This window comes from Durio zibethinus, chromosome 17 (assembly GCF_047325235.1).
Source record: "Durio zibethinus cultivar Kanyao isolate XHJ-2024 chromosome 17, ASM4732523v1, whole genome shotgun sequence".
Classification (NCBI taxonomy): domain Eukaryota; kingdom Viridiplantae; phylum Streptophyta; class Magnoliopsida; order Malvales; family Malvaceae; genus Durio; species Durio zibethinus.
In genome coordinates this window covers 546,739-562,113 of record NC_143178.1, presented here as the reverse complement: position 1 = coordinate 562,113, position 15,375 = coordinate 546,739, and the positions used below count along the sequence as shown (strand labels likewise).

Below are 15,375 nucleotides of genomic sequence, written 5' to 3'. Positions count from 1 at the left end.
CCTCATATGGCTTGGCATGGTCTGGCAAGGCCAAGACTAGCTCCTCAGTCACAGCCTGCTTCAACCTGTCAAAGGCTTCCTAGCACCCTGCGCTCCACTCCCATGCTCTCCCTTTCTTGAGCAAGTTAGTCAATGGCGTGGCTATTGCTGAGTGACCTTTGATGAAGTGCTTGTAGTAGTTAACCGGCCCAAAGAATGATCTCAACTCAGTGACCTTGGCTGGTGGTTGCCACTCCAGGATGGTGCGTATCTTGCCTTCATCCATGCATATCCTACCACCTCCCACTATGTGGCCTAGGAACGGGATCTCCTGCTGGACGAATGAGCACTTCTCCCTCTTGACAAATAGCTTGTGCACCCGTAACACCTCGAACACCTCGAACACCTATCTCAAGTGGTCTACATGCTCTCTCAAAGTTTGGCTGTAGATCACAATGTCATCCAAATAAACCACAACAAATCGATCAAGGAACGATTGAAGTACCTTCTTTATAAGGGTACAGAATGTTGCTGGGGCATTCGTGAGTCCGAATGGCATCACCAAGAACTCCTACGAACCATATCGAGTGACACATGCTATCTTTGGCTCATCTTCCTCTGTGATCCTGACTTGATAGTAGCCCGACCTCAAATCCAACTTGGTGAACCACCTTGCGCTTCCAAGTTGATCGAACAAGTTTGCAATAAGTGGGATAGGGTACTTGTTCTCGATGGTCAGCTTGTTCAAAGCCTGATAGTCTATGCACAGCCGTAACGACCCATCATGCTTACGCTGGAATAGAATCGGTGCACCATAGGGTGCTTTCGATGGCCTGATGAAGCCAGCATCAACTAACTCTTTGAGCTGCTTCCTCAACTCCTCCAACTCTGGTGAAGACATTCAGTAAGAGGCTTTGGCTGGTGGCTTGGCCTCAGACACCAGCTCGATCTTGTGGTCTACCTCCCTCTTAGGTGGTAGCTTGCTAGGCAACTTTGCGGACATCACATCACTAAAGGTCTTTAGCACTTTTAGCACTTCCAAGGGTGACTCGGTCTCCTTATCCCTTGGCTCATCATATTTCAAGGCTGCCAAGAAGGTGTCTTCTTGTCTGCTTACTGTCTTGGCAAATTAGATGGCTGACACCACCCACGACCTAACTCCAGACCCTTTCCTCAATGGCACAAGGCATTGGCACTGTGCATCCAAGATGCAAACATAATCGATAAAAGGCACAAGAAGGGTGTTAATCCGAACAAGGAAATCCAACCCAATCACAAACTCATAGTCGTCAAGGGGTATCACCTTAATGGTCTCCTTGCCTTTCCAGTCTCCAAGCTGCAACTCCATTCCCCGTGCTACTTCAATGGCTAGAACTTCTTTGGAGTTCACCGTTTTAATGGTACCAGTCCCTTTTTGCACCTTTAGTCCGAGCTTCCGAGCTTCATCACCTGAAATAAAAAGATGCGAGGCACCTGTGTCCACCAGTGCGCTCACCTTCTGACCCGCAACCATCAGATCTACAAACATCAAGCCCTTTGGCTTACGGCTCCCCTTACTCTAGACAGCGTTGAGCACCAACAACCCAAGCTTTGCTACCCCTGACTCTGGCTCCTTATCAGACTCTTTGTCTACAGCAGCCAGCTTGCCCTTCTACGGGTAATTGTGCCTTATGTGGCTCCCTCCACATAGGTAGCATGCTAGTGGCTCTCGGTCCCCTTTTGCTTTCCACTTGCCTGTTGGTGGCTTTCTCTTGCCATTTTTGGTTGAACGATCTCAATCCCCATCCTTAGACTCCCGATCACGGTCCTTCATCTTGGACTACTTCTTTTGGTCCCTATCGTCCCTGCCCTTAACCTTGGGCTTGGTAGACTCGAACTTGTTAAGAGGCTTGAACTCTATCAAGGCCTCGACAGTAGTCATGGCTTTAGCCAAGTCATGAACTCCTCTCCTTTGTAGCTCATGCTTCACCCACGGCTTTAGCCTATTCATGAAAGCAAAGAAAGCATCCTTCTTGCCTAGATCTGAGATTTGTAGCATTAGTTCAGAGAATTTCTTGACATACTTCCTTATGTCCCCTTGCTGGCTCAACCTGCGTAACTTTGCCCACGCCTCATCATCGGCATACTCAGGGTAAAATTGTTCTCTTAACTTCTTTTGGAACTCTGCCCAGGTTCCAATCTTGGCACTACCACACCTAACATCATCACACCGGCACCTCCACCATAATAAGGCTACATCAGTGAGATACATAGCAGCGGTGCTTACCTTTATCACCTCGTCTTGCATGCCCATGGCCTAGAAGTACTGCTCCATACCCCAAAGGTAGTTGTCTACTTCCTTAGCCACCCTAGTCCCCTTAAACTCCTTAGGCTTGGGGATATCCAATCTAGATTTGGACACTCTAGCAAACATGCCATTCCCAATGGCAGTCTTACAAGCAACGAGCTCACTGGTAAGCTCCTCTATCCGCTGGCACATGGCCTCCATGCCATCGCGTAAAGTCAGCACTTCAGCCTCCAAGGTCTAATTCTTTCGAGTGAACACGTCCAAGCCTTTGTTGAAAGTAGCTTCCAGCTCACTTTGGATCTCCTCCCCCATGGAGTCTAGCGATGCAATGTGAGTCTCTACTTCCTCAAGCTTCTCCCCCATGTTACCCATGGTCACCTCCACCTTGGCCAGCCTACCATCCATGGTAGACTAGATATCTCTAGAACCGACTTTCTTGCCTCTTCCACGCCCATGCTCTTGGGCCTCTGGTTGTTGGCTGGCAAAGTCGCTTTGGGATGCCATATCCTCAATCACGATCTAACTTGCACAACACAAACACGCAGAATCAAACTTGCTCTGATACCAACTGTCATGGGCTCCGACCTTAAACTCAGAATCCGTGCGACCTTAGGCTTGGAATCTCCTCCTTTGTGCTTAAGTCAGCCTAAAACACAAGCGTGCGGGCACTAGAATAATGGGAAGGGCTGATTATGCAAGTTAAAGAGAAACAGGATGAACAAGACAGAATTCTGGAAATGCTCTTGTATTCACTGAAACAGAAGTGTTTGATGGTGTATAAATGAGGGTGGAGTAGCCCTCTATTTATAGTTGAGGCTCCAGCTACAACTTAATGGAAATATCCCTAGAATAAAGGCTAAAATCAAGGGATTATACAGATTACAATCAATCAGGATGCTAACTTCTAATTTTTAGGGTCAACCAAATCTGCCAGGATGCTCTTGCCTGCTTCCAGAAGCTTCCCTTGTGTGTCTAGCACCTCGGGCCCTTCTGGATGTGGTGCGGGTAGCTTGTATGCCAGGCCTTGGCCTCACGGGTTGGCCTGCAAGTCAGACGGGCGTTCTGAACTTGTTTGCTAGGCTTTATGCTCAGATACCCGCTAGCACGCTTGGTCTGCGGGCCTCAACCTCTCGCTCACCTACTGGTGCATCTGATGTGCCTGGCGCGCCCGTCCAGGGCGTGAAACCAGCATCTAGCTTTGGTGTCTAAGGTAACATCTCACACCAAGGGGCTAGCATCTATAAATGGTGTTGGATACGATTGCCTGCACCAACCAAGGGCTAAATGCTGTCGATGGTGCTTGAGGCAACAACTTGCATTGGGGCCAGTATGTGCCGATGGAGTTCAAGGTAAATACCTACACCAAAAGCGAGCCCATCACTGTAACAAATACCAAGAGCATTTAATTGTTGTTTACTTGTATCCTCAAGGAAGGGACATCATCACCCGACTAAATCAATTGCAATGGAAAACACCATTCATCCCCAACCCTAGTGAGGTGTGGTGAAAAAAAAAATTAAGTGAGAGGACTTCAGTGGCTATGGTGGGTGGAGGGGTGAATCAAAGCAACAAAAAGGTTGAATCTCAGTGGATTATGGCAACAAGGCCACTCTACCACTTACAATACCCTATCGTGTATTTAAGTCATCTACAAAAGATTTTTCCCACCACTCGATGGGAATTGAGCTCTAAGGAGGCCCATATGGCTTGTTTGCTACGGGTGCTACACCTATGACAAGTGCCCTTCAAGGCATAAGCCCTACTACTGGTCAATAGTTGGGTGATAGATGCATGTGTCCCTTCTAACCTAGATTCTAATGTAGAGGCATTCAATGATAATCAAATGCATGGTAGCTTCATGCCACTAGCTTTTCAACTAAGTGGGATAACCAAATGCACGAATCAATGATTCCTCTTGTATTAGGTTGAATTATTATTGTGACGCTACCATTAGTATGGTAAAACTAACCTATCTCGTGACGGTGTAAACCTAGCTCAATTCCTTATCGATGGGTGAACAATCCAACACTTGGTGAATTTTGCTTCACAATGATAGGAGGAGCCAACATTGAAGGATTAAAAAACAACATCACTATGAACACTTGTCTATCATAAGCTGGTTTATCCTTATGATAACTTTTCTAACACCTATACCTTCAAATTCTGAAGGGTTACAGGATTAACAGGCTATGCTTTCATAGTTTATTTGTACTGGAAATCAAAATCAAATGAGCTTTTATCGTTTTGTTCCATATGAGATTTTTATTCTTGTTGAGCTCATCTTAGGACACCTACATTATCTTTTAACAGATGTGTTACCCCAACCAAACTCCCCACCTAACAATGTCTTTTACCTTAATTGATCAATCAAGGTTGGTCTTAGGCCACATAGAAGTGGTTTTGCCCTACCTTTGATTCATGGAATAAGTAAAATAATGTTAAAAGTTGTGGTATTTCAATTTTGACTTAGGGCTCCCACTTATCCTACACCTCTCAAGTCATTTCAAAAGGTTGGACTAGAGTCAAGCTAAATAGGGTCTTTTTTCCCTACTAATTCTGCCAAGCCCATTCCTTTGATTATGGCTTCATTGGATAGTAGATAGGGACAATGGAAATTGTGTTAATCTATTCATGTGCTCACTAATTAGATGATGAGGCATTTGGCTACCATAAGAGAGTCATAGTTAGTCCTGTCGTTTACCCTCACTTGGTTGAGTTTTTCACTTTGACATTTAGAGCATTAGGCAAAAATCACATTACATGAGTATTCGTAGTGACCATTGTAATGCTTTGTTTTAATTAAATAGTTAGATTACCTTTATTCGTATCAATTTTGAGTCAACTATTCATTACCCGGGGAAAGCCCTCATGGAAGCCTTTCCAAGTCCATCCTTGATCAGCACACAATGACCCACTGTTGCGACAAGAGCAGCTCAAGTAGTGCTTTAACAACCAATGAGTTTAAGATTAGGACCCCATGCTTGGTCCTCAAAGCCAATGCTTTTCTTGAGGTTATGGATCCATTTTACCGACTTTCCTTGCCCATATTTTTCTGTTGGTTAGAGGTTGTTCTCTTTGGAGAGTGATGTGATTATGAATATGACCGGGCATGGAGAGCACTTGGTCCTCCAGATTTTCAAGGGTGGCTGAGGGCACACCAAACACCATGTGACTTGTGATGCTCTTTTGATTGCTGGACCCTACCTTTGGCTGAGCCATTTTTAGGGTGAGTAGGCCATAAATAGAAAAGATAACTCTTCCTAAGACCCCCTCCAACACCTCTAGACTACCTAATATTGTCGTCAGCCTATGCATCATGGTTCAGGAATTTTAACTCGATTCCCTTTTAAAGCTCACATTGGACACATAATCGGATGTGTTTCCCCCATCTCTTAGGATTAACTAACCCATGTGCAAGTGTAATTCACATGGAACCTTTCCTCTTTTTAGCATTTAATGTTCTCATTTGAATATTTGCTACTACCACTAAGATCTGTACCGAGGCTACTCCACGGGGCTCATGCCCCAGGTTTTTCAGTGACCACCATGCCCTTCTACTGATTGAGGCCTAGCATTTACGCTTGCCTTAATAGTTGCTTATAGGTTGCACGTTTAAATGCCATCCATTTTTTAGGCTAGTTGATTCGATAGGTAAATTGTTACACACTTAGTGGATTTCAACTTTCATGACCCCCATCCTACTATCTTAATCAACCAACACCGTTATGGGTTCTAGGTTAGCACGCAGTTGGGCACCATAACTCAGCTTCTAGTTCATCCCTTATTGCCAGTTTTGCTTACCAAAAATGGCCCACTTAGAGCTCTCGATTCTGTGGCATGACTTAATGAAGTAGCTACACCATCCTACCTATTTAAAGTTTAAGTGTAGGTTGAGGGAATTGCACCCTTGATGCCTCTAATCATTGGCTTTACCTTATAGAACTTGCTAAGGGCTCCTGTTATCTTGAGGGAAACTTCAGAGGGAACTAGCTACTAGATGGTTCGATTAGTCTTTGGCCCCTAAACCCAAGTCAAAAGAATGATTTGCACGCTAATATCACTATAGGTCTCCATCAGAGTTTCCTCTAGCTTTACCCTACTTGAGCATAGTTCACTATCTTTTCGATCCCAACAGGCATGCTTACACTCGAACCTTTCTCAAAAGATCAAGGTCAGTCAGTGGTGCACCCATGAGGGATCTCACTAATTAGCTTCCTTGCACCTTATGGGTTTTCGAGCTTGTTAACTTGCACACATGTCAAATTCCTTGGTTCATGTTTCAAGATAGGTCGGATGGAGAGCCTACAGGCACACTGAGATGACTTGTGTTGCATTCCACATTTACAAAAATGACATCTCCATAGGCATATCGAAAGCCTAGGCTTAGGCCACCACCATGACCTGCATCAGTCAATGCTTTGAGTCGATCTACAGATTGGCGCTCGCCATTCCATGTTTGACTAAGAAGCATAGCCAACCCCCATTTACTTCCCTCATAACAATTTCAAGCACTATTTGAATCTCTTTTCAAAGACCTTTTCATCTTTTCTTTATGGTACTTTTTTGCTATAGTCACTCACCTGTATTTAGCCTTGGATAGAGTTTACTGCTTGATTTTGGTTGCATTCCCAAACAACCTAATTCATAGATTGCACCTCATTGTGGGACAAGGTCTAGGCACAATAGGGCTTTTACCTTTTTTGGTGCCCTTTTCTAGGGGAGCTAGGCCTAGTCCACCACTAAAAATGCTTTTCTAGACTACAATTCGGATGTAGGGGTGCTCGACTCTCAAGCTAGGCTCTTCTTAGTTTGCTTGCCATTACTAGGAGAATCCTGGTAAGTTTTTTTTCTACCATTTATTGATATGCTTAAACTCAGTGGGTAATCTCACCTGACCTAAGGTGGTGATGCAAGCATTGATCAAGTTATGCAAAGAGCCTGATGGGGTCCAAATTGACAATGAATGCATGTCACAAGAGATGAGGCACATCGAGAGCTTTACCACTAATGGTTAGTGCTATCATTGCCAAGGACTCATTTTTAGGCCAACCATGATCGATGAGATCATGGAAGGCCATCTTCTACCCCTTCACCAAAAGCCCAATGGGCAAGGGGTGGAAGGGCAATAATGTATGGCACCCAAGTAAACGTGCCCTTGGCCTAATGGAATAGGAAGCAACTTGCATTCAAAGATTCAATGATTCATAGGATTCTGCAATTCACACCAAGTATGACATTTTGCTACATTTTTCATTGATGAGAAAGCCAAGATAGCTATTGTAAATAGTCATTTTGGTTTTTCATGATAGAAAAAGTCATGGTGTTATCCTCACACACATCACAAATGGGATGGCAATGGCACACACTCTTCTTTTCATTAGGGTTCCTTGGTGTGATTCATGTCAGGGGTTCATTATTCAGCCACAGGCAATGATACCAATAATGTCACCCATTTAGAAGGCAAAATGAATCAACTGCTGCACATGCGTGAGGCTGAAAAGGGCTTAGGGCATAAAGGCACTCTCATCCCTAGGTGTTTCATTAATGCGTTTATGGGTCATTCGTTAAGTAGGTTTCGACAATGATCCTTTTATAGTTTCACCTATGAAAACCTAGTTATGACTTCTCCTTTCTCTAAATGATAAGGTTCAATGAACTTCTTACAACATCTCTAGCAATGAACCATCCACATCACCATGATCCAAACATTTCACCAGATTATTCAATCGGTAATAGAGATAGACGGTGTGCACAAAGGGCAAGAACATAGTCAACATGATCTGAAGACTCACACTTACTAGGAATTCCTTCTTGAAGACTAACAATTACAATGATCTATCCCCATCCTGATGAAATTTCAAAGATTACTCGAGCCTATCAGCCAAGGCTATAGGCTTGTTCAATACATCAATGTAGTGTATGAATAGCCCAGAACATCTATGGGTGTCATAGACCTGTTATTCCCTCAAACTTCTTTGGCCTAAATGGCCATAGTCCCTCTAATAAGCTAGCCAAGAAGAATCACCTTCACATAGCTAGTTAGTAGGTTGAGATCTTGTTCATTAACAGAATTAACTAGACAAATCACTCTACCAACTAAGAATAGCCATGCACCACCACCTATAGAATCAAGAAAAAGCTCTCAATCTGTTAATCCTTACTATGTGTAGATCAAGTAAGTTTCCCTGTGTTGAGTGAAATTAAGCTATAGGCTCCATTCCTGGTGGTGCCGTTCTATCAATTCCTTTAAGTTTTAGCCCTACGACCATATTCCCTTTAAAACCCAAAGACTTTTGATTTCTCATAAGGTACCAACAGAATCCTAAATGTAACATCCATTGATCCTTGGTCGACATCATTTATGGTAGAGACTAGGATGGTATTTGATCATGTTTTAGCCCCTAACTTTCATTTTTGATTAATAAAAATATCCTTGGTAAATGCTTTTGTAGTTGTTCATCTCTTATAAATCCAAGAATTTCACCTTTGACTATGAAATACAAATGCCCCTGATTGTCTCTGTTAATCATTACTCTGATTTTGAAGGCCAACACAATAGGACCAAAATCTTGTGTGTTATCCCATGATAATGCATACAAGCAAGGGCCTGCTTTAAGCACTCCAATTTAGCAGTGTCGGAGGAATGACCTAGCCAATGGCACATCGTCAGTAGTAAGGACAAGTAAATCAATGCTTATTGTGAAGCAGACTAAATGATTTAACCTTAGCTCTAACTATGAGCTTTTTAACTATAACAACTTAAATTTGTGCTATTGGAGCTATAATTACTATAGCTACTAGCACCAAACTTGCCCTCCAATGGATCCTCACTAAGGGATTTAGATTGTACTCATTCTAATTGCTAGACTCATAAAGCTTAATATTGTTATTTATTGTCACTAACTCCCTGTGTCAAGATTGGGTAATTTCTACTCCTACTGCCTTTCTTGGATGTGGTAGCTATTTCTCAAGCTCCCTCTCTAAAATCAAACCCTAACTCTCTATCAGCCATCACCACCATAGTAGGCCACTATCCTAGCATCAAAACTTCATAGGGCAAAAATTTGAATGATGTGTTGCTAGCACAGCACAAAGGCCATGCAATCCATCATGTTATCATGAATCATCAAAATAATGGGCAAAGCTCACGATGACCTTTTATCTAATAAATGCATTCCTTTTAAAAGTTGAGGTTTCTGCATGTAGTAGCTCTAGTATTACTATGGTTATCTGAGTAGTAGATACCATCAAATAAACTATAACTAATTTAATAAGCCATTCACAGTTTCACAATCTGAATTAGTTTATAACACCACATAGGCCTCAATGCACCAACTAAGCAGCAAAGAGAGCCAACATGGAGCACAAACATCTTGCATGTCAAGCACATAAAATGCATAGCATTAGATGAACAAGGTCGAGAGCCCACGTCCATAAAATGTTCCACATCTAAGAGCACTATCGAACACCAGTGCACCAATGTAGCCATAGAGGTTTGGGTGGCATAATTGGGTCACGAGGCATGATTCAGTTCTGACTCGTAGCCTTTAAGGACATAAGATTGATGAGGTATGGCAAGACATCTAGTTTCCATTGATTTTGGTATGCGACCTCAGATCCTAATTGCACCCCTAAGGTATGATGACCACATAGGGGTAGATTGAAATGGATGATGGGTCAATAGTTTGATGCATCAAGCTTGGAGCCTGCGAACATGCACAACTATAGCACCACTCCTATGCCTATTACTATAAGTGGTAGCATCCACACACACTGGTCTATAACCCATCCAATCGAGTATTCGAAGAGCAAGTAGATGAACAATGTATGAGGCCATGCCACAACTGCTTGGCATGGGAAAAACATAAGCAATGTCTACGAGACTGCCCCTACCATCCAATAGGCAACAATGGCATAGCATGATTGAGGTCTAACTCATATAGCCTTTAAGGACATAATATTGATGAGGGATAGCAAAACATCCGATTTCCATTGATTTCGGTATGCGACATTAGATCCTAATTGCACCCCTAAGGTATGATGACCACATAAGGGTAGATTGAAATGGATAATGGGTCAATAGTTTGATGCATCAAGCTTAAAGCCTACCAACATGCACAACCGTAGCACCACTCTTATGCCTATTACTACAAGTGGTAGCATCCACGCATACTGGTCTATAAACCACCCAATCAATTATTTGATGAGCGAGTAGATGAAACAATGTACGAGGCCATGCCATAACTATTTGGCATGGGAGAAACACAAGCAATGTCCATGAGACTACCCCTACCATCCAATAAGCAATAATGGCATACACCCCCAATGCTTAGTTTAGCCAAGACTGTACACACAAACTCTATTGTCACCATTCAAAGAAGACATTGGTCAATTCAAGAACTTGTTCCTAAGGCCTTGGGTAGCATCAGCTGCATGCACGGGCTCTATTAGGCCAAGGCATTTTTGTGGTTGATGAGAAAAGACCATGATATTGCCAAATACCCGATAGACTAGGCTAGACCAAGCCTACAACTGTAGCTTCTACTTATACCAACCCAAAGAGCCATTACTTGATTTGAGGACTTGGTTTGCGGTTTGGGGTAGCATCAAATGAAGATATGAGCTTGAGCTTGGCATAGCCAAGCCCTTTTTATGTATGCATGCCAATCGGTCAGGGCCATGGGTGCGTACAAGTCACCGAAGCAACCAGTCATCAGGCAACATGGCCAAAAGGCATGTATGGCCTAGATTTTGCTCTAGGGATGTTACCGTGAATGTACATAATGATAGGCCCATCATGAACACCTAAAGAGCATGATAGATTTTATAGATGTACTAGTAGGAAACATTAAAGGGTTTAAAATAGGGGCACTTTTGTCAAATAGGCAAATCCCACACCAAAGGTCTGTATGTGCCGATATTGGTCAAGGCATGTGCCCTTACCAAGGCCTAGCATGTGCTGATGGTGTTTGAGGCAAGTGCTAGTAGCAAGGGCTAATATGTGTCGATGGTGTTCGAGGTAACTGCCTACATTGAGGGCCATATTCTGTCGATGCTAATTAAGGTATGTGCTCGTATTAGGTCCAGATTATGCCAATGCTAATCGAGGCATATGCTTGCACCAAAGGTTGGCATATGCTTACACCAAGGGCTAGTATGTGCCAATGGTGGTCGAGGCAAGTGCCCATACCAAAGGCCAACTTATGTCGATGGTGGTTGATGCAAGTGCTCATACCAAAAGATAGCTTATGCCGATGATAGTCAAGGCATATGCCCACACCATGTGCCAACATGTGCCATTGATAGTCAAGGCCTTGGCTAAAGTTTGATTTTAGGCCACAATACACATGTTAACCTTAAGCATGTGTTTTTGCCTAAGGCATAATCTTCAAAGCATTATCAGAGAACCTGATCGATGGCATTAAGGGTTTTAACGATTGGGGGTGAAAGGCCAAGGGTGTGTGCACATGATGCATGATGGGTACTGGCCCTTGGCCCTTATATTGGTCCCCTATCGCCTAAGGAACCTTAACAACTCATACCTTTTTAAAGAGCATAAGAGCTTTTACAAGTTCATAGGCAGTAGCCATTCAAGTGTTTGAAATGGGGATGCTTTTTTCAAATGGCCATAAAATCTTCTACATTTCAAATTTTTAGCTAAATTTTTTGTGAATGCCAACAAAAATACAAGCATCACGTACCAAATTTAGGGCCAAAACTCCTTTTAAAAAAATTTCAAAAAATCTTAAACCGTGAAAAATTCCAAACATCATGAAATATAAAAAACAAGTCATCTTGCCATGAAACTTAACATGAAAGCTTAGGGGACTATTATATGAATTTACAAGCCATAAAAATGGCATTGGCATGATAGAAATATAAAAATGTGCTTGAACCCACCTGCTGCTCAATTATAGTGCGCATGGTATGTGGCCTAGGCCTAAGATACTCGTATGTAGTGCATGGCCCAGCATATGCTAATGGTTTTTGAGGGAACTACCTGCACAAGGGCTAGCTTATGCCAATGCTAATCGAACTATGTGCCAAGACAAAGGGCTAACAAGTCTCGATAATTGTCGACACATATGTATGCACTAAGGGTCATTTTATGTTAATGGTCATCGAGACATGTGCATGTGTCATGATCCATAAGCTAGTCTAGGCTTAAGGGTTCTCTTCGAGTCAAGGAGCAGTTCCAGTTCTAGTGGTACTAAGTCTAACAACTAGAGGGACTAGGCCTTGAGGCCTACTGGAGGCCCAGGTCATGGGGAACTAGCATAGAACAGTGGTATGGGTAGTGATCAAGACTCTAAAGATTTAGGGATAGTGTTTAGGTCTAGCAAAATTGAGCCAGGCCTAGGTGCAGATGTTGTTCCCTTTAACCCATGCTGTTGACACTTTCAGTGCTTCTTCTGAGTTACCTGTGGCACCCTCTCTTATGAAGAATTTGGTTGTACTATGAACTCATGATTTGGCACTCTGTTGCCATTAGTTTCTTTTATCATCATTCTGAGAGGTCCCAATCCTTTAGCAATCTTGACTAGCACCTGGTTGCTCCTTATTAGGCCCCTTCTAGGGTTGTTTACCATTGCCACTTTGCCTTTGGACAACCTCTCTTCCCATTTGATGGTTGAAAGCTTTGGGCACTCCCTAACCCAATGTGGACTGGCACAAAAATAGCAACTCATTGGCCCCATGCCTTTATTGATAGTTTGTTGATCTTGCTAAATCTAGGCTTCCCCATAGTCTTTTCCTCTCTTAAGGAATTAACATCGGTGTCTCCCCCACTCTCTCATTTTTTTTTGGCCTTAGAAACTTGGTGCACTTAACCTGAGTCAATGATTCTATAGCAACTCTAACCTGACTCAACTTTTGAACACCTTTTCATTGCAGCTTGACCTTGACCTATGGCATTAGTCTATTAATGAAATGCCTAGGCACCTCCACTCTTGATTATAAGCTTACACCAGCAACACAATCGTTCGTAATGTAGCATGGTCAACCTTGAGCCTAGCTGGCTCTTCTCACAAGATTGTCACCATGGACTCCAATGCTTCATTACATTGCATGAGCTTCTCTAGTGCCTTATTCAAAGGTCCCTCAACATCTCTAAACCAATCTATTATTTGTAAAATAACCTTCCACACTTCGCTAATCGAGTGCTTGTTGGCACATATCTTTCTAAAGCTTTCCCTCACTTGCCTGTAGGTGGGCGCTCCTCAAGCACCTATCTTTAGCCTCTTCTCTGGTTTTCCCTAAACATGCTATAACCTAAAACATGCTTGCACAACTTACGATAGTGCTTGCACACCACATTAGGATGCCTGCATACAAGTCCCCCAACTTGCACCAATGCAAACTATGGCTGTTCACACTAACTTTAACTCTTAAGACAACTCTAGCTTCTCATGTCATGAGTAGGGATCTATTGAACACTCTGAGCTAAGGCTCTAGTCAACACTTTTGGTTTGATCTAGGCTTTGATCCCTCTTAGTGTTTGGTTCTGCTACCTACTCTTAGCTCCCTCAAACTAGACTTTGATACAACTTGTCATAGGCTGAGACTTAAGCTCTAGGATCGCATAGCTCCATAATAGGGGAATGAACACTTCTACATCCTAGATCAATCTAACACAAAAAATAATGCACGATCACTCTAAACTGTAGGGTTGGCTACCCAGTACATTGCAAAACAAAAGGGCATAATAAGTGCTTAAAAAAAAGCTAAAAGAACAACAAAAAATTTAATGCAAGAGTAAAGATGTTATTACTCAATGGTTCTAGTGTGTATGTAATGAGGATAGGGGACTCTCTTTTTATAATTGAGTCCCCCTCATAATCAGAGCCTAAAATACATTCTTAGACTCTAGAGATTACAATCCTTGATTTTGAGGGATTTGGTGCTATTGCACGATCTTTGACTTGCTAAAATCATGCTAAGCACCAGGCCTTCTAGAATCCCCTAAATATAATCCTTCTAGGGCTGTGTTCATGCATGCCTAGACTTGGGCCTGACCATGTACCCACACCTCGATCATTAGTGCTCGTACTCGGGTCTAACTAGGTGCCCACCCATTGTTCACTAGTGCCCATCCCTAGGCTTGGCTCATCCTACCTAACCTTATCCACTTTCCTAAGCCTCTAGAGTCTCGATCAATACTTACCCCATTGTTTTAGGCTAGTTCCATGTGACTTGAACCTTCAACGCACCTATGGCCTGGTCCCTTAAGCTCTCAGACTCTATCATATTAAAACTTGTACTGCTACTCAACTTGGAAAGAACCCCTAAGCCTAGACCAGCTTGCAGACCATGACACATGCACTGAGGGTCATTGGGTGATGATGGTGGTTGAGGCATGCACATGTGTCACGATCTGCAAGCTAGCCCAAGCCCAAGGGTTCTTTTTAAGTCAAGGGGCAGTTCCAGTTTTAGCAAGATCGAGTCTAACAACTAAGAGGACCAAGCCTTGAGGTGTACTAGAGGCCTAGGTCACAGGGAACTAGCCTAGAATGGTGATATGAGTAGTGATCAAGACTCTAGAGGCTTAGGCATGGTTTTTAAGTTTGGCAAAATTGAGCTAGGACCAAGTGCAAGTGTTGGTGAGCACTTATATGAATTTACAAGCCATAAAAATAGCATTGGCTTAGCAAAAATGTACAAATTACTTGAACCCACCTGTCGTTCAATTGTGGTTCCCATGGTTCATGGCCCAAGCCCAAGATAGTATGATCTAGCATGTGCTAATGGTGTTCAAAAGAATTGCCCACACAAAGAGCCAGTATGTGCTGATGATGGTCGAAGCATGTGCTAAGACTAAGGCTCAACATGTCTCGATGGTGGTCAAGGCATGTACATGTGTAATGGTCTACAAGTTGGTCTAAACCTGGGGGTTCTCTTTGAGTTGAGGGACAATTCTTGTTCCAACAAGATAGGGTCCAACGGACATAAAGACTTGTTTGTCAGGCCTACTAGAGGCCCAGGTCATGGGGAACTGGCCTAGAATAGTGGTATGGGTAATGATCAAGACTCTAGGGGCTAGGACATGTTGGTCATGTTTGGAAAAATTAAGACAATCCTAGGTACAGACATTGGAGAGCACTTATATGATT

The 15,375-nt window shown here is 43.0% G+C and overlaps 1 non-coding gene and 2 pseudogenes across 1 annotated transcript; all 3 read right to left on the bottom strand.

The window, feature by feature from the left end:
- Nucleotides 1-3,821: 3,821 nt before the first annotated feature.
- LOC149513928 (25S ribosomal RNA) lies at nucleotides 3,822-7,171 on the bottom strand. Its single transcript, XR_016329429.1, has one exon. It is a non-coding gene; the product is annotated as a 25S ribosomal RNA (ribosomal RNA).
- Nucleotides 7,172-7,399: 228 nt separating this feature from the next.
- Nucleotides 7,400-7,555, bottom strand: LOC149513927 (5.8S ribosomal RNA; annotated as a pseudogene).
- Nucleotides 7,556-7,845: 290 nt separating this feature from the next.
- LOC149513926 (18S ribosomal RNA) lies at nucleotides 7,846-9,635 on the bottom strand (annotated as a pseudogene).
- Nucleotides 9,636-15,375: the final 5,740 nt, after the last annotated feature.